Genomic DNA, 19,857 nt, shown 5'->3' with positions numbered 1-19,857 from the left:
GCAGTTGGATGAAGTTTATGATGCAATTCATGGTTACAAAACCCCCCAAAAAGTTTGGGTTCCACAAACTTTGATTTCATGTTGGGTGCAAATGAGGCCAGAGGCTCATTCTTTCCATTTTGGAAACTTGCTCATGTTCAAAAGACCATGTAATACTGATTAAAGACCACGTTAAGTCCTTAACACAAACATCCAAACTAGAGCTTATTTGAGAAATTGTAAAATCCACCCCCCCAAATTTAAAGTAAAGATTATGTTTAAAGTAATGTGTGTTAACACACACCATGATACAGTCCATCTATAGCATATTTTAGCAGTGTGTGCTAAAACTTATGGGGATAGCCCTATAAATGTAATGACTCTGAGAATATATGTGGTGGAGTAATTAGCCTTTATGCGACATAAAGAAGTGTTGAAAAGTGAAACTGAGAGCCATCCTTGTTTACAGAAACGGAACATTGCTGGTCTCCAATGCATCCATTTTTAGTCAAGGTCCTTACTTAGGCCAATCTTCCTTGAGGCACTTGTGTGTAACTGTTGAGATTTGGGTCTGGCAGCAACATCTAGATGGAAGAACCTGCCTCAGGCACAATTCAAAAAATAACTCATGTGCTAACCTGAGGAAGACTACCCAACGTCCAACTCTGTTTCTGGGAGCAGAAACCTTGAACTCTCCATCATGTTCACACTATTTTCTGTATAGTGTGCTCATCCCTATATAAGTCTCCTCTTCTTCTCTTCCCCACCCAAGATGGCAGAAGGTTTCTTAAGGGATATTTAGAGACTACAGAGTACAAAATTCCAGTCTCCTTAAAAACCTTCCTGCCCGCAGCTGGGGTGACAGGGCTAGAACTTACTGGACTCTCTTTGTTCTATGTTTAAGAGCTCAGCTGAGCTATGGATCTTGTTGGGACAATGTCTGTGGTGCTCCCTCAGAGCTTTCCTAGGCCCTGCAAAGACTGCTTCTGGCAGCCTGCTTCCTGTTGTTGTTGTTGTTGCTTACTGCTACCAGTTCATCTCCCTGGGCCTGACCTCTGCAGGCCAAGATACTGGCTGCATTGGTATGGGACAGAAGTTTTAGAAGTTTCTGTGATGTTGGGTTCATATATCTTCCTTGAAAGAAAGTTCACTTACATCAAGCTGAGGGTGACTATGCACATTATAGTAGAAAGTATATGCTTTTCTCATATAAGTATTTGCCTTGGGAAGCTACAGCCTATCTGGTGGTGTGATAAAACTAGTCCAGAACTTTTACAAAGTATTGCACTCCTTACCATGTGTATACAGTAATAATGGAATATATGAAGTGGCCCCAAACTGAGCTGACAGCTGACAATATGGTAAGTCATTATTCTCAACCCCTGGTCGACCTGGCTAGTGGAATGAGAGAGATTTTTCATTGGTGTTACTAAGTGCATATGCCATTGATGGGCTGACTTAGACTGAAGCCTTGAATAAATTCCATTTAAAGCTAGACTGATTTCTCTTGCTTTAGGAGTCTATATGCTCAAGTAAAAAGTATTGGCAAAGGCAATCTTAGTTCTGTGAGATCTCAGGGTGAACTAGTGAAAGGGTATTTCCAAACCATGCTAAGAGAAGAAACTATTTGTGGTCAAGTTTAGTGAAAACTAAGGTAGATGCAAGTTCTTGCTTGGTAGTAATAGTTCAGGGACTGGCATTTCTGACATTACTTCTAGACTCACAGTGGCAAAGATCATCTTCCTGTGGTCCTCAGTACAGTCCCACCTCCCACTGTGCCCAGGACTTCATAACATGATGATGATTTTTCAAAAGTAAAGTTTCAGAGTAAGAACGTGCATATCCTATTTTATAAGTGTGAGACAGACAAAAATGTTGCCCAAAATCACATTGGAAGGCAAACAAGTACTCTTAAGCATTCTTTGAAGAGGGTCATAACACAGAGATAATTGCAGGCTCAGAGTTTCATTTAGTAAATTAATACAGTCATATCATATAATTTTATAATTGGAAGGGGCCTTGAAGGCCTTCTAGCTCAACTCTCTGCTCCATTCTACAACATCTCTGACAGATGGCTATCTGGTCGCAGCGCTAGAACCTCCTGTGAAATAGATGCCACAAAGCAGACTGTTCCACTGTGCAGCAGCTCATAATTTAGGAGAAAAAGCAATATAAGAAGCTGCCTTGTATTGAGTCAGAAATTGGTCCGTCTAGCTCAGTATTCTCTCTTCCGACAATACTGACAGGCAGCTGCTCTCGAGGGTTTCAGACAGACGTTTTCCCCCACCGGCCTCACTTGCTGATGCCAGGAATTGAACCTGGGACCTTCTGTTTGCAAAGCAGTGGCTCTGCCACTCAGTGATGCCCCCATCTCCTGCATTTCCAGTTAGAGAATCTTTGACAAGAGCTCCAGGAAATACCTTTGCTGGACAGACCCTAGAGAAATGAGTTTGAGATCTATGGACAATCTGGGGCTAGAACCACCATGTAATTCCTTCTGTTTTTTCCTCAGGGAAAATTATAATCAATAATGTGTTTTGCAGCAATGTAGTCACTGTGTATGATAAGCTTGCGAAAACACCAGGTTTGATTAAATGAGAACCTTGGTAGCATGCATAAAATCAACCCTGGAAAATTACCATTAAAATATACAAGGCAATGTAAGCGGTCTACTTACTCAGCCTTGCGATATGCTGCGAAGAACACAGAATCAGGTAGAAAAATTGATTTGATTTTAATTTGAATCAAGTGGGCTTTAGATAAGGTCTGAATGATTTGGGTGGGTATGGAGAACTGCAAAATAAATTACCTCATGAGTGAATAAAATTAGGAGATATGAAGGTGCTATTGTAAGTTTTGGGTGTTGTTTTGAATGCTGATGGTTCTTTCTGGATTCTACTTTTCTGGGTTGCAGGGTCCATTTTTTCTTGTGCATACCTCTTTGATTACGGACCTTACAGGAAAGTCTTATATGCTGCCATTCATCTGATAGCTTGTCATTTTTGTGTTGCTTTTGCCGGCATCTCTGTGGTGTTCCAAATTAATATCTGATAATATCACACAGCCACAGAGCATCCAAGTTTGTGAACCACTTGCTCCTGTCTGCACAGCAGGATGCAGGAAAGTTATGGAAATAAGAAATTCTTTTTTCATTGTTGCTATGCATTGGTATTTGGCAGGAAGCAGTACTTCTAAGGTATGTTGTGCTTCTGTAGTTGTGGCCTGCATATAAGAAAAAGCTATGGGTGCTTTGTCTCAGACGGTTGCTTTTATGGTAAATTATAGGCACATGGTTCAGTCACTTGAGGGGATGCATTAAGTTAGTGTAAAAAACATGGCCTGACATGGTAGCAAGGCAATTGCTGAAGAACTTATGTGGCTGCCTGGGGAGCGTATAGAGAAGCCTGTTGTCAATCTGCATGTAAAGGCATATCGTGAATACGAGTTTCTTCCCTTCAGGGCATACTTGTAGTACATTGGTGGCCATGTAGTATGGTTTAAATATACTTTTGTCCTAAATATTCTTCTTGTCCTGATGCCAGCTGTTCGCTGGAAACTGATGAGAGCCTAGTACTTGGCTGTAGCTAGCAGAATGAGACAGCAGCTGTCTGCAGACATGCTGCCCTCCTGGACTTTGGCTGTCACTGTGCTTGTTTTCATGAACACAGATGTTAGCAAAGCAAATACGAGAAGATGGCCATTTAAAGTGTTCTTTTCAGCACAGTCCTGATCATGCCTTTTGGATATGCTTGCGGTTCTGTGCAGTAAATTTAATATAATTCAGAAACAGTAAGGGGGGAATTTACTTGATGACACAAATACCCTACACAGCATTTGTCTACACTCTTCAGTCCAGAAAAGTCTGAACAGCATCCCTGAGTTGGTGACACAGCCGTACCTACAATGATCCAAATGCATCTGCACCAACAGTGTAGGTTTATACCAAATAGGGTCAGTTGGAGGACATGAATTAGTAGGTCATTTTGAGTGTGTCTCAGCTTCTTCTCAAAGAACTTTTCTGTAGTCCGGTGACTTTCAAATTGTGTTTCAAGGAACCCTAAGGTTTTTTGAAATTTTTTCTGGAGTACCTCAGTGGCCAGATCAGTAATGGTATACAAGCTCCTCTGAAAGACAACTAGTCTACCATTGCCAATCTTTGCTCACAGCAGGTGGGTTAAATTCTGATGTGTATTCACAGTTCTCACAAAATGGCAGTGAAGCCAAACCGAGCTAGCCAACCCTCCATATGAACTGAGTGTGTAACCTAAGACTTGAAAGTGCCTCCTTCAACATGCAGAGGGCCCTTGGCAAATGTACAGGGACTTTTGACAGACAAATATGTGCATAAAGTGTTCTTGAAGGTAGAAAGTTTGAAATAATCAATGGCTATAATCAGTGCTATAGTATGCGGGAGCTCAAGGAATCTTGAGATATAGTTAAGAGCCAAATCACACTTTATGAGTAGTTCCTAAATTCTTCCTACCAACAGTTCAAAACAAAACAAAACAGGAAGCTGCTGCGGAAGGTTGAGGTCAGTGGAGGACCAATGGAGAGAGAGGCTACTTAACGTTTTCCTTTTCTTTCCAGGCTTCCAGCCAATTTTATACTCAACGCTACACCCAGCTGCTTTTATCCGCAAGGGGCAAAAGATAACAATGACCACAGTTGGTCTTATTATTAATAGTATATCTGTATCTCCTTCTTCATGGGCAGAAAAGCAGTGTGGGTTTGGGACAATTTTCAGCACACATATTGCAAGAAGAGAAATGGTTAAGTAGCCCAACTTCTCCAGCAGTCTGCTTCCAATTTTTGTTGCTCATGGTTGCTTTTCATTTAAAAACAACCGCATTGGGAAGAAGAAGAATAGAACTGCCCATCATGTGTAGTTTGGCCATGAGACAAGCAACCTTGCTGTGCATGTACCATGTGTGCTAAGTTTGGAGCAAGTCGAAAGTAAGATGAAAGTAAGGATGTTTCAAGAACATTAGATATTGTTGTTTAGAAAAAAAGACACCTGTGCTTCAGTTTTGATTAGGATTCATGTGAGATCTGCCTCATGTAACAAAGAAATCTTACAAAGGATTAGCAACTGTGACTGCAGCATAGTAAAGCATGTCCTTATAGTTCACCGTTTGTAGCGAACTGTGTAGCATTGGAAGTCAATGCAGAATTTATTAGTTATTCAAGTGTAACATTCCCAAGTTAACTAGCACTGCAGTTTAAGACAGCAGTGGATTTGGAAGAGAGGTGCAAGGGTCCCTCTGATATTCAGGCCTTTGTTCTCCTGGCTCCTTCTGTACTATTTAGAGCATCATCTGATGTTACAGCCTGGGGGCGACTTCCTATGCATCTCCAGCAATAGTGGAAGTTTCAGATCATGTGGGAGGACTTGGAGCTAGCAGCGGCTCCTTCTCAGACCCGTACTGCCCATTGCAAGAGCTGGAACGATGCTGGTATGGGACCATGCTAGCCTGTTTGTGCATTTATTCTACATGACCACAGTTTTTTCACACACTTGTGGCTTTTTTGTGGCCTTTTCTCTTTTGGCTTTACCACAAGTTTCCTGCAAGGCTTCACTGCGAGTTTGAAGTCCCCCCTGCCCCCCGCAAATGATGCAAAAAGTGGATTTTTAAAATCCTGGATATTAATTGGGCTACCCTTTAACAGAGGCGTACCTAGGGGAAATAGCACCTAGGGCAAGCACTGAAATTGCGCCCCCTGTCCAAACATCTGACACCCATCTTTCAGATAACTTTACCATAATATCAGCTGAAAAATACAAGTCAAGCTCGTTAATCTTTTAATCTTTCAAAAAATATTTAGCAGTGGACGTAGCCAGACCAAAACATGCTGGAAAACTACAAATTTCAGTATGCTGGGGCTCATGAAATACCCCAATACTTGCAAAAGTATTGTACTTGGTACAGTACTTGTACCAAGTACAATAGGTGTACTTGGAAAAGTAAACAGAAGTGCCTGTCTAATTCTCTACTATGCATTGTAGCATCACTATTACATAAGTTTTAAAAATAAATGGAGAATTTGACTTTTCCCAGATAATAATCTGAAAATAAAGGATATGCAGAGTAAACTGTGTCACTGCTTGGAATATATTCTAGTATTTCAGAAAGACAGTTAAAATGAGAGAAAGAGAGCAAGAAACTCTCAGTGGGCCTTAATACTAAGGATTTATTATTATTTATTTATTTATTTATTTATTTGATTTATATACCGCCCTTCCGAAATGGCTCAGGGCGGTTCACAATTAAAACAACTTATAAAACAGTAAAAAGCTAAAACAAATTAAAACAATAAAACAGCTAACAATTTAAAACATTTTAAACAAAAATAAAACATTATCCCCAGACCCCAGCTCAAGAAAACATAGACTCAGTATAGAGGAAAAGGGCCACAACTTTGTTAACTATTACACACAGCATGGCAGACTGGAACACCAGGTGATTAATCACCCTTAAAGAACAGTGCGGGCCAATAGAAGCAGGTCAGAACTCTGAAATCCTACCCAGCACCCTACTGGGGGGGAGACACCCTGGCTCGGGAATGGGCAGGTACATCCCACCCAATTCCTTCAAAGCCAACCCCCCCTTCTGTAAGAGAGGGTCTGGATACTTCTAGGCATTCGTCCACCCCGGACCGCACAGCCCAAAGGTTAGAGAAGTCCTGAAGCAGGGTTCATGGCAATCATTCTCCCCGTGCCGCACAGGCTACAAAGGAGCGATTAACCAAACACCCCTTTTACATATCCAAGGGTGCTCACCGATGTTCTAACCCTCAAATTGCCACCCCGCCCGCACTGTTCCTGCCATTGTGGTTGACCTAACTCTAAATACGCACCCAGGACACAGAACGGAGTAGGCGAAAAAAACCCCAACAGTGGCCAATGCGTTGGGAGCAAAAAATTCCTACTCGGCCCCGTCAGGCGGCCAGTCGCTAGACCCGCTCTGCACCGGGGAGGGAGGGAGGGGAAAGCCGCTTCTCCTGTGGTTGCCCGACCCCAACTGAAGAGAGAATGGAAAATGGAGGATGGGGCCGGGATCAGTCAATCCTGGCCGAAGCCCGGCCCTTGACCAAAGAGGTCAAACGGAACCCTTCCTGGGCTTCGCGCAGGACAGGCTGTGACAAACTCCCTCCCATCTGCACAAGGCGGGGGGGGGGGGTTATTAAGTCATTAAAAACACTAAATCAAGTTAAAAATTAAAAAATTAAAAGATTAAAATATATATATATACATACATATACATACATACACACAAACACACATACACATATATATACATATATATATATATACACACACACATATACATATATATATATACACATATACACATACACACATATATACATTTTAAAAGCCCTGAAAGGCCAGGCCAAACAAATATGTTTTAAGGGCCCTCCTGAAGGCCAACAGAGAACTCGAATTACGGATTTCCGCAGGGAGCGCATTCCACAGCTCCGGAGCAGCCACAGAGAAGGCCCGCCTCCGAGTCGCCACCAGACGAGCCGGTGGCAACTGGAGACGAACCTCCCCAGATGACCTTAATGTGCGGTGGGAATCGTGCAGAAGAAGGCGCTCTCCAAGGTAACTTGGACCTAAGCCGTTCAGAGCCTTAAAGGTAATCACCAGCACTTTGTACCTTGCCCGGAAACATATCGGCAGCCAGTGTAATTGTTTCAAAATAGGTGTAATATGGTCTCTCCGGGTTACCCCAGAGACCAATCTGGCTGCCGCATTCTGAACTAACTGAAGTTTCCGAACAACATACAAAGGCAGCCCCATGTAGAGCACATTGCAATAGTCAAGCCGGGAGGTTACCAGCTGGTGCACCACTGTTTTGAGGTCATCCTCCTCAAGGAATGGACGCAGCTGTCGAATCAGCCGAAGCTGATAGAAAGCACCCCTGGCCACGGCCTCCACCTGAGAGACCAGGGTGAGGCCTGGGTCCAGGAGTACTCCCAAGCTGCGCACCTGCTCCCTTCGGGGGAGTGTAACCCCATCCAGCACAGGGAGATCTAACTCACTCCTCAGATTCTGAGCCCCCACAATGAGCACCTCCGTCTTGCTTGGATTCAGCTTCAATTTGTTCTCCCTCATCCAGCCCATTACTGCCTGTAGGCAGGCATTTAAAGACTGAGTGCCATTTCCTGAAGATGAAAAGGAGAAGTAGATTTGGGTGTCATCAGCATACTGATAACACCCAGCACCAAATCCCCTGATGACTTCACCCAGCGGTTTCATGTAGATATTAAAAAGCATTGGTGACAGAATGGAGCCCTGAGGGACTCCATATAACAGCTCCTGCTTTGAGGAGCGACTGTCACCAAGCTCCACCATCTGGGATCTGCCCGAGAGATAGGAACGGAACCACCGCAAAGCGGTGCCCCCTATTCCCAACCCCTCCAGGCGACCCAGAAGGATACCATGGTCGATGGTATCGAACGCCGCCGAAAGATCCAGGAGGACCAACAGAGTCACACTCCCTCTGTCGATTCCCCGGTAAAGGTCATCCATCAGGCCGACCAAGGCTGACTCAACCCCATAGCCCGTTCTAAAGCCAGTTTGAAATGGGTCCAGATAATCAGATTCCTCCAAAACCGCCTGGAGCTGGTTAGCCACCACCCTCTCGATTACCTTGCCCAGCCAGGGGAGATTGGAGATTGGCCTATAACTATCCATCACTGAGGGATCCAGGGTAGGCTTCTTAAGAAGAGGTCTAACTATTGCCTCCTTCAAACAAGAAGGCACCCTCCCCTCCCCCAGAGATGCATTTATGATATTAACCAGGCCATCTCCAACAATCTCTCCGCTAGATCGAAGCAGCCAGGTCGGGCAAGGATCCAGAGAACAAGTGGTAGGCCGCACCGCTCCAAGCAGTCTGTCCACGTCATCAAGAGTCACAGATTGAAACTGATCCATCCTAACACTGCAAGAGGGATTGCTAGATACCTCCCTCCCGGACCCTGCAGAAATAGTGGAGTCCAAGTCGGCCCGAATACAGGATATTTTATTTGCAAAGAACCCACTAAAGGCGTCACAGCAGAGTGTCTCCGGGAACTGATTTGAGGCAGAAGGAGCAGAAATTATACTCCTCACCACCCGGGATAATTCTGCCGTACGTGAGCCCGCAGACGCAATTCGCGCCGACCAAAATTGTTTTTTTGCCACACGCACCGCCATTGCATAGGTCTTCAAATGGGTTCTATGCTGCATCCTGTCAGATTCGAGCCGAGTTCTCCTCCACCTGCGTTCCAGTCGCCTACCAAGCCGCTTCATCCCCCGCAACTCTTCTGTATACCAGGGGGCCATCTTAGAAGCAGGCCTGGAGGGACGCTTAGGAGCAATAATATCTACTGCCCTGGTGAGTTCTCTGTTCCATGTTCCCACCATGGCCTCGATAGAATCACCGGCCGCACCAACATCGAAACCCTCCAAGGCCTTTTGGAAACCTGCTGGGTCCAGCAGCCTTTTTGGACGGACCATCCTAATAGGTCCGTCACCCCTGCAGGGGTGGGTTGCGTCCGCGATACCAACCTTAACCAGGTGGTGATCCGTCCATGACAATGGGGTAACCAACGGATTCCCCACCCACGGAACACCCCCCTGATCCGAACAGAAGACCAAATCCAGTGTGTGGCCGGCAACATGAGTTGGTTCAAAGATTAATTGGGATAGGTCCATAGTTGTCATGGCCGCTATGAACTCCTGAGCAGCACCAGACAAGCCAGCCCCAAAGTGGATATTGAAGTCCCCCAGCACCAAAAGCCTGGGAGACTCCATCACCAACTCCGCGACCAGCTCCGACAGCTCAGTTAGGGAGTCAGTTGGGCAGCGGGGTGAACGGTACACCAACAGAATCCCCAATCTATCCCTAGTTCCCAGCCTCAAAAATACACACTCAATATAGGTCAACTGTCTCACAGGGGCCCTGGTAAGGGAGATAGTATTTTTATGGACCACAGCCACTCCACCCCCCCGCCCACTTCCTCTAACCTGCTCCACAACAGAGTAACCTGGAGGGAGAAGCTGAGCCCACACTGGGCCACTCGCTTCCCCCAACCAGGTCTCAGTTATACACACCAGATCAGCTCCCTCATCCATGATTAGATCATGAACAATTTCGGTCTTATTTTGAACTGACCTGGCATTACAAAGGAGCAAGGTCAGGTTCTGTGGGTAATTGGTGCTGTTCCCCAAGGCCTGAGAGTTGTCAGAACAGTTGGAAGTAGAGATAGTCACTAAATTACCAATTTCTCTTCCCCTGTAACGGCCAGCTGTTCTGCCAGCGCCAATTCTTCTATTCCCCACCACTACAGCAATAGCCGCCCCCAGGCTGTCAGGCGCAGCCCCCGCATCCGCCCCCTCAGGAGAACCCAAACACATCCCGTCAACTAGGCCTGGCACAACTCAGGACAATAATAAAAGCAGCATTCATACCCCCCCCCCCAAAAGAAAGAGAAATCCACCCACAAACAACCCCCACCCCCCAGCCCTCAGTCCCACCCCCGAAGGCCCGGCCCCGAAGGCCCGGCCCCAAAGGCCCGGCCCCAAAGGCCCGGCCCCAAAGGCCCGGCCCCGAAGGCCCGGCCCCGAAGGCCCGGCCCCGAAGGCCCGGCCCCGAAGGCCCGGCCCCGAAGGCCCGGCCCCGAAGGCCCGGCCCCAAAGGCCCGGCCCCAAAGGCCCGGCCCCCTTTGGCGGCCGGCTTCGGCGGCCGCCTACAGGCAGGCCTCCGGCCACGCCGCCGGCCACGCCGCCGGCATGTCTTCAGCAGTATTTATAAGACTCTAGAGCTACCCAGCAGCCCCCTCTGCCACAAAGGGCTGCCGGCTGACACAGGTGTTAGTTGTCAGGCTTTCTGAAGACAGCGGCTGGTAGGCAGCTCCTCGTCAGGGTAAGATAGATAGAAACACAAACCCAGAGGGGCCAGATGTAAAGTCCGGGTGGTGAAGGGGGGGAGGGAGAGAGGAAGAGAGGGAGGGAGGAAAAGAGAGCCAAACCCTCAAGCCTTCTTCACCTCCTCTATGCAGCCGGCATGTCTTCAGCAGTATTTATAAGACTCTAGAGCTACCCAGCAGCCCCCTCTGCCACAAAGGGCTGCCGGCTGACACAGGTGATTTCACACTGATTCAAAGACAAACTCACCATTAATAGCCATATTATTAAGACATCACATTTAACTCATTTATCACAAGAAGGAAAGTCAGAGCAAATGAATACAATCCTAGCTCATAAGCTTCAGTTCAGTATTCACAAGCCCTGATTCTCTGTACATAGTGCCAAACTGAATATGTGTACAGTGACTTATATTAACTTAAATTTTTTTTTAACCTGCAGCACCTTTGGGAGGCTTCCTAAAGGCCATGGGGGGTCTGCAAAGGTTCCCCCTCCCCTGCTGGCCTCTTAATTCACCACTGCAGCCTTTCCCAGGCTGAGGGCCTCGCAGGGACCATTTGAGCTTGTTCAGTGGCCATTTTTAAAAATATTTTTTTAAAACGGCCACCAAAAACAAATGGCCACTGCGCATGCTCAATTGGCCTCTGCGAGGCCTGGCATGACCTAGTGCCTTACAGAGGCCATTTGAGCATGCACGGTGGCCATTTTGTTTTTGGCGGCCATTTTAGTTTTTTTTTTCATTTTAAAAAAATGGCGCCCCCCTTCAAGTGGCGCCTGGGGCATGTGCCCTGCCTGCCCCACCCTAGATATGCCCCTGCCTTTAACCCAACTTGTGTGTGAAGTGCTCCCTGATAGCTTTCAGGGACTTTGGGGTAAATCTGGAGCTATGTGAATGCACACCCTCCATTCTGGAGGAGATGCAAGCTAAAAGCACTGTGTGAACAATGCCCTGGAATAATGCCAGAAGGAGACACACATTGCAGAAGTTCCCACATTGCTAAGGTAGCAGTCCTCAAAGGCCTCTTGCTTCTTTCCCTATTTACTGCTCAGAATTCACGCATTCAGACTTGTGTTTGGCCATGTACTGGGATGATACATTAAAGTCTACAACTTGTACTTATTGACACTTTGCTTTGCTCCATGATGGTTCTTTCTGTGAGTTCTCCAGTCCATGTCTTCATCAGAATGTTTTGATATTCATGATATTCTGATGCATGTATGTCCTGGGAACTGCATCCACACACTGCTGATAAAGATGTAAATACTGCTGGGAAGTTCTGCTGGGAAGAGGAAAGGGACCTTGGGAAGGGCCAGTTCCAGAAGGTGTTTGAGTAGGTAGTATCAGAAGCAGAGGGGACACCACATAGATAATTCATGAATCAACAGAGACAGCTGTCTGTACATCTTAGACACCAAGTCTTTCATTGGAATTGAAGTCAATAGTGAAGACTCCTCTGTTAACCATGATGCAGCAAATATTGATGGGGTACGTTTAAGAAACTGAACTATTTCACATCTTAATTTTGCTCTCAGATATAAGGGGGACAAATATGCCGCACTGATTGAATTTCATTTTCAAAATGCACAGACTTTTCTGCTCTAACAAGAAAAGCAGGGTGTTGCTTTGTGTTGCTTTTGTTTTGAAATCCTGTCTTGTGAACATGAATTGACTTTGGTCCACTTTCCAAACACGGGGAGCAGGGGTTCATGGGGGAAAGGTTTTACTTAATCTTCCAGAAGTCTATCATACTGTGAAAATTAACATTTGCAAAGTTTGAAAACCCTACCCTGCCTCTAGGCTCCTTCCTGTTGACCTCCTAGCTTAAATGGTGGTGTGTACTTTTCTCTGTTCTTGCCTAAACATTCTCTCATGCTAGGAGTAAATTGGCTTGATGGCCGCTTTTGGTGAATGATGTTAAGAATGAAGCTGCAGTAGGCTAAAGTGCACTAATCTTTCCTTCTCCTCGGAAGAGAAGTAGTGTATGTTTGTGTGTGTGCACACATGCTTGACAATCTCATGCTGCTCACAGTTATGAATATCTGTTTCTTGAAACCTCTGCCCAGTTTTCCATGACTCACAGTGTGCATTTTCAAAAACATGTCCATAATTTATTTGCAGGAAGTGGGATGTTAGTTGCTGGGCAAGGATGAGACAACATAATGCTGTGGCTGGATTTATAGAAGATATTTTTGTTAAGGCTGTTCCGGTTAGTTCTGATCTTTAGCACTTAATTTTTCATTGCTTTGATTGCACTGTGTTAAAAGAAAGTGAGTCTCCATGACAATGAAATTATGATTTAAAAGTGCGAAAGGGGTGTGTGGGGGGGGGACACCTCCCCACAAAAATACTAAGGCAAGAGAGTTGTTTTTTTAAAAGAGGAAGACAGGCATGCATGGAAGAACTTCTTCTCCCTGGCTCTTCTAATATGTCCATGGAGAACAGTGTTGCTAGCGACACCTTTTAATCAGATGGCTCCAAATCAGGTGCCAGTGTTGAATTCACCATGTTCTGTCTTCCGGGAACTCCCTTGAGGTGTATCGGCTAAAATAGCTGTCCTCAGAATTTCCAGGCTTTTGCATTCTTGGAGTATGATCTTAGAGAGAGAATAAGGAGAAGTATATAAAATAGCTCAGGCTAGTACAAAAGCCAGTTTCCCCCCCAGAAAAAAAATGTGCAAATGTGGTATTGTGGAAAACTTGTAGTGGTAGCTTTTAAAACACTTGCTTCATTATAATAATGTTTGTTCGAAGGCTAGTTACTCTGCATTGGAAGGCTGTGTTGACTGTGATTTCTGTGGAGCAGAATTCTTCCTTATTACTACTGTGGCAGTAGTGCTAATCCAGCATTGGTAGCTGATAATTATACCTGTAAAATCGGGGTTGGGGGCGGAAGAGGTCTGGTTGCAGAGAGAAATGCCTGTTCACCCTCTTGTCTAGTACAAGTTAATGAAGTGGTGAAGTAAAGATTAGTGTGCATATAGATACAGGAGAACCTCATTAATCGTGTGGGTTCCATTCCTTGCCTACTCCTGTGAGTAACAAGGCATTATTGCTATGGGAAAATGGGGGTTAGGTTCCAAAGTGGAGGGAAAATGCAAAACAATGGCAAAAAGGCAAAATAACGTGAAATAACTTATTGTGGTGTGCTCTGCAAGGTCTGTATGTGCCCAGGAATGCCCTGAACATGCCCCCCCCCCCAACTGTGAAAAATTGCAGGGGAAAGTTCATGCTTTAAAAGAAAGGAGCCACAAAATAGCCCTTGAAGACAAAATGGTGTGCAGAACTGATTTCCACAGTCCCTCCTGGCGCTCTAGGAACTGTGGATACATGGGTTTTAACCCTTTCATTAAGGAAACTTAAAATATTCTTGAATGTGCTGAAGAAGGGGTGAACACATACTATTTTGAAAAACTGAATTTTTTTAAAAAATGTTAGAAATTGTTCTTGAAATGTCAGAGCAATGCTGTAAAGGAGCTGTATGAGTGCTCGTGTGGAAATGTGCACATCCTTTACCCCTGCTAACTGAGCAAAGAGGTACCTTTTTTAAAAGTAGAGATTCTCTTGTATTTAGCAAGAGAAGAGCAACTAGTCCTAACCAACCTCAGCACAGCATCCTTCCAGTGGTGGTTCCTGGTGTTTACCTTATGTTTGTTTTTAGCTTGTAAGCCATTTTGGGACAGGGAACCAAATAATATTTATTTTCTGTATAAGTCACTTTGAGTACTTTTGTTGAAAAGCACTATAGAACTATTTGTCATCATAGTCATAATAGTAGTAATAATTTAAAAAATAGTAAAAACGTTTTGATAAATGTTACAGACATGGCAAAGGGAAGTGCCAAAATAAGCAGGAGGAAATTTTCTCAAATCCCTTGAATGATTGGGTAATCTAGATATATGCAAGGGATGAAACATGGGAAGGAAAACTCAGTCACAGAGAAGAACAGCCTCAGAAACAGGATGGTTGGTGGGTTCCTGTGCACCTTGTTTCATTCAAGGTCATCAATACTCTTTTATCTTATTGTTTCTAGGGATGTGCAAACAGGTTCATTTCTGAACCTGTTCGACGTAGAACCAAACTGTTTTGATATCAGATTGAATACTGGTTCAATATCGGACTGAACCCCCCCGGTTCGGTTTGATATCGAACCAAATGGCCACCACTATGGGGATGAGGCATGGAACAGGCTGAAGACTGCCTGAACTGGGTGATTTGGGCATTAATGAAGGCTGGCGGGTGGAAAGGGAACTTCCAGAGACACCCCCACCCCCACAGCCTTGGAGAAGCCCCCCGGGGTATTATTATTATTAATTGTGAACCACCCTCCCCACCCTCCCCCCATATATTGAACCGAAACACGGCCCCCCGGCCTGTTCTAAGAGTTTTTTTTAAAAAAATAAAAATTTACTAACCCCCTCCAGGGGCTTCTCTGAGGCTGCAGGGTGTGTGTGTCTCTGGAAGGTCACCTGGCCATGCAGAGGTCCATTGGGCATGTGTGACAGCTTTCAAAATGGCCCCCACAATGGGGGTGAGGACTGGAAACAGGCCAAAGACCATGCAAATTGGGTGATTTGAGCGTTAACGGAGGATGGTGGGGAAAGGGGAACCTCCGGAGGGGACCCCTGCAGCCTCAGAGAAGCCCCCCAGAGGTGTGAGTAATTTTTTTAAAAATTGCGAACCCCCTGGACCAGACTGGGTGTGTGTGTGTGCGGATTCAGGGATGGCAAAACCAAGCATGTCTGGTTCAAGTCCAGTTCAACCAAACTGGGCAGCCCAGTTCTGTGCACACCCCTAATTGCTTCTCCTTGCCATTTGGGGATCAAAGCTTTTATAAAATATTTTTAAAGAACAGGTTTTTAATAGGCATGGATGAGACAAGCTTGTCCGTATGTGGGCTCTGGGCTGGCTGTGAAGTTCCTAATAGCCATGAATGGGACAACTGTGCCGTTGGATCTTTCCATCCACATTCATATCTGCCCACAGACTTATTCAGATCTTACATAAAACATTCTTTTTCAAAGCAGGTAGACATTTTGTCCTGTTACATTCTGGTGTGCTTTTACTTATGTGGGTTTTACCACCTTCTGCCCACTATGACATCTGAATGTCCTGGCTGTCCATACAGCTTTAACTGAAACAGGGAAGCTAGTGTGTGGTGACGGCAGGAGTATGCCTGGCTTGGCATAGACCAATCCCTTTCTCCTTGGCTATTTCACAGGCTACATATACCTACATGAATAGACCCTTAATATCTGCTCAATTTGCTTCAGTTTGATTTGTTGCAGAATTTATCTTAATGAACAAGAACGTTTTCGGGTGTAACATGGCTTTAAAGGCCACAATGAGACCACCTTTCAATCCTCCCAGTGCCTGAGCAGATTCAGTCTGGCCTGTTTTTAATCTAAAGCTGCTCTCCAAAGGCAAAGAGACATAATCTGCAGATTTACACTAGCAAGTCACAGTTGAGGTATGCAGGGTGGGGAGGCATAGACGGATCTCTTTTGGGTTTCCCTCACTAAACCCTTTCTCCCCTTTCAATTAATTTTTTTTTACCAACATACCTCTGTCTCTTCATATGTATTTAAAACTACCCACCCCCCTGCCCCACAAGCTGCCTTCTGCCTTAAAAGGTGATTCTGCTTCTGATATTTCAAACTAAGATTCCCCCTCCTTTCCAAAAGGACTTAAAAAGTTGTCAGACAGCTACATCTTCTCAGGGAACACTTGATGTTAACTTCATTAATTCCCTGCATAAAATAAAAGGCTTTATGGGATGTCTTACTGACTGTTCTCATTGCTAGTTTGATTTACGGGCTGGCAAAATGTCAAGAGACAATAATGCAGCTTCGCATAATGAGGGCTGGGAACATTCTGTTACCTGGTTTTCACCTTGATTTTCTGAACATCATTACAGTTTAGCACCTGGAACCTCTATTATCTATGTGGCCTAACTTCTGTGCTAAGGTAGTCTGTGTAGTTTTACAAGGTAAGCATTATAAAATTTAAGCTTATAATTGCTGAAGATGATGCGATTGGTGGGATTTTTACAATTGCAAGTTTATAAACTTCTGTGTACTTGCAAAAGTTTCCAGCTGGTGCATCCAGCTTAAGCTAAAAGCACTTGTCACAATTGTAGAGATATGTATATTGTAGTACTCCCCTCCTGCTCTTCTTCTTCTTCTTCTTCTTCTTCTTCTTCTTCTTCTTCTTCTTGCTATTCGGGGATCAGTGTTGTATAGAATGGTTGGTCGGTGTGAGAGAGTGATCATATGTGTATTTATTTGTACTAGGTGGGATGGGTGCAGAGCACCTGTGCCTCTGGCCGCCTCCACTGCCACTGCCGTTCCCCCCACCCGCCTGGTCCCGCTGCTGTTCCCTCCATCACCGTTTTTCTCCTACCCACCCTGCCCAGCCGGTTTATTCCTTCCTCTGCCTCCTGGCCTGCTGCCCTGCCGCCATTGCCACCTTCTTCCCTGGTCACTGTCACTGCCGTTTTGCCCACCTGTCCTCCTGCCCATCCCCCACCATTTTGCCTGCCTGCGCAGTGCATTGCCTGCCACCATTTTGTCCTCCCACTCATTTTCCCGCCTGCCACAGTTTTCTTCAGGCGCTGCTGCCACTGCCATTTCCCCCTCTCTCACCCATCCTGTGTGTAGCCTATTGGGCAGCTCTCTGAACTCTTGCGAGAGCTGCCACGCATGGGATTAGCCATGTGTATGCCTTAGAGAATTAAATATATAGATGAGTTAATGCTAGTGATAAAACACTACAGAAGTTTAGTTGTGCACATGATGTTGTAGCTCTATTACCTGTGATGTGTGAGCATTGGTTTAATTTCTAGATTTGGAGGTGGCAAAACAGAAGGCTGTTTCAGTGCTAGGCCACAAGCATGTGATGTGCTGGCAGTATAATACATGACAGGACTGGAACCAGAGTTAGAATTGCTGGGAAGATCCCACGTGAAGGTTCATGGAGAACTTAGGCACTGGGACCTCATAAATGTAGTACAGGAAGACCAAGGTCTGTGTAAAAAACAACAACAAAACGACAACACATATTTGGGAGACTGCAAGCAGAAACACTGGCAGACATACAGGTAAATTGGAAAGGTGCCAGGCAGGGAGAACAGAATATAAACAAGCAGGTTGGCAGGTGAAAGTGTATATAAGGAGACTAGAGAGAGAACGACAAAGAAAGAACCTGGCTGTGGTTTAGTCAGACAAAGGCTTGAGTGGGATGCTTTTATGCCATGCCTGTCTAGAGAGAGCCAGTAGGTTATCTGAATTGGAGCCTGGGGAAATAATGCAACCTCTTCTTGAGGGTAAGCTGCCTCGAACATCTTATTGAAAATTGAAAGGTGGGATATATGTAATAAATACATTCTTCCTCTTTGTTGCAATCTCAGGTGGTTCACTGTGGTAGGCACAAGTGCATAGACCCATTTCAAGTCTCAGCTGATCCTGACAGTTTGGCTGCTAATCAGAATCTTAAACTGGCAATCTTAGGGTTATGGTTATTTCGCTGGTCACTGCACCACAGTCTTGGCTCAAAAGCAAAACTGCATAACACCCTGTTTTCTATTGTTACCTTCTGTTGAGCTCCACTACCACCCATCTCTACTTCTGACCTTGGCTGCTTAGAACTACTTCCAGAAATACTGGCCAACTCTTGTATATGGGGTGGCTGCTTCTGCTGCTTTTATCATTATTTTATTATTAATTTATTATTTACCCTGAAATGCAGGGTAGCAAATGAAGACTGCAATGAAGATTGCATGTTCATAACTGGCTAATTAGAAAAAGTGCCACTGTGATTGCAGAAATGGCTGTATCCATGTACAACTTGGTTCATACTGAGGTTACTTCACACAAAGTGGGAGAAGTCACATGGCAAAGATAAAGTAGCTGGCTTGCCAGGACTTAGTGGCATGAGAAAAAAATGTTCTGCATATGCTCAAAGGCACTAAATTTTTACTGTTCGTGTTCTCAGGCTGAGCCCTGATATTAAAAGAGGCTAAGCACTGGTTCAGCATAATATCTGGGGACACCATCCCATATGCTATCTAAGTACTGCCAATAAAACTACTTGGCCATATAATACTTCTGACAAACATTAATGCTGGTAATATAATACCAATGCCAACTGCTTTCAAAAAAGTCATCATATGAGGCTTGGGTTTAGTTCTACACAACAAAAATTCACTAGGAATATTCTTTCTATGATTCCTGTCTTAGGAAGCAGAAGAACTTTTCAGCATGTGTTCCTGCTGTAAAGCTATTCACAAACTTCCCTTGATGTGATTAGGCTTTTTGTCTCCAGGGACAGTAGTAGTGGTATAGCCATGTTTGAAAGTGGTTTGACTTAGAGTGACTTTTGCATTGTATGAAGCAGTGAAAATGAGGTGTGCACCTGCATCTAGTTCTGGGATAAGATATTAATAGGAACTTTGGAGTTGCTAGTTCCCTATTCACAGGTTACAGCCAAAGCAAAACAAGAGGGTTCAAAAATGGTTTATACATCCGCTTCCAAGCATGTGCATAACCACCCTTAATAATTTCCTTGCATTATTTATTGTAACTGATATACTGGAGCTTTAATACAAGGGTCCTTCAAGTGAAGAGGAAATGCAGCAGGAAAACATGTGAAAACTTAGGCTGTATCAAGCTAGTTTGTTAGAAAATTGCCACATTTTGAAAATTTTTGTTCTTTTTTTTAAACAGAGGCAAAGGACCATAATTGTTTTAGGCAATTGAAGGCTGTATCATCCACATCGGGCATCATCTGCAAACGTGTGCTCCTGGTAAGTCTCTGCATCTTTATATTAACTGATGCTTATTTCATATTTGTTCTCCAATAACTGCCCACTTAAGCTTTAATCCAGCTGTGTGGGGCCATTTATGTATTTATGTGTTTGATCATTCTTTGAACAAAGCCTGTGTTCCTAATGGCACCCTTAATGTGAAATG

General features: G+C 44.7%; 1 protein-coding gene across 3 annotated transcripts in view; it reads left to right on the top strand.

Moving 5' to 3' along the window:
• Positions 1 to 19,857, top strand: part of TSPAN4 (tetraspanin 4) — a 923,335-nt gene that overhangs the window by 179,901 nt on the left and 723,577 nt on the right. For all 3 annotated transcript variants that reach the window (XM_053302002.1, XM_053302099.1, XM_053302289.1), the window contains exon 2: positions 19,612 to 19,691. The gene's annotated coding sequence lies outside the window, so the exon portion shown is untranslated. The remainder of the gene's footprint in view (positions 1 to 19,611; positions 19,692 to 19,857) is intronic.

This window comes from Hemicordylus capensis, chromosome 1 (assembly GCF_027244095.1).
Source record: "Hemicordylus capensis ecotype Gifberg chromosome 1, rHemCap1.1.pri, whole genome shotgun sequence".
Classification (NCBI taxonomy): Eukaryota; Metazoa; Chordata; class Lepidosauria; order Squamata; family Cordylidae; genus Hemicordylus; species Hemicordylus capensis.
The sequence above is the reverse complement of the archived record's forward strand: the minus strand, read 5'-3'. Positions and strand labels throughout refer to the sequence as shown.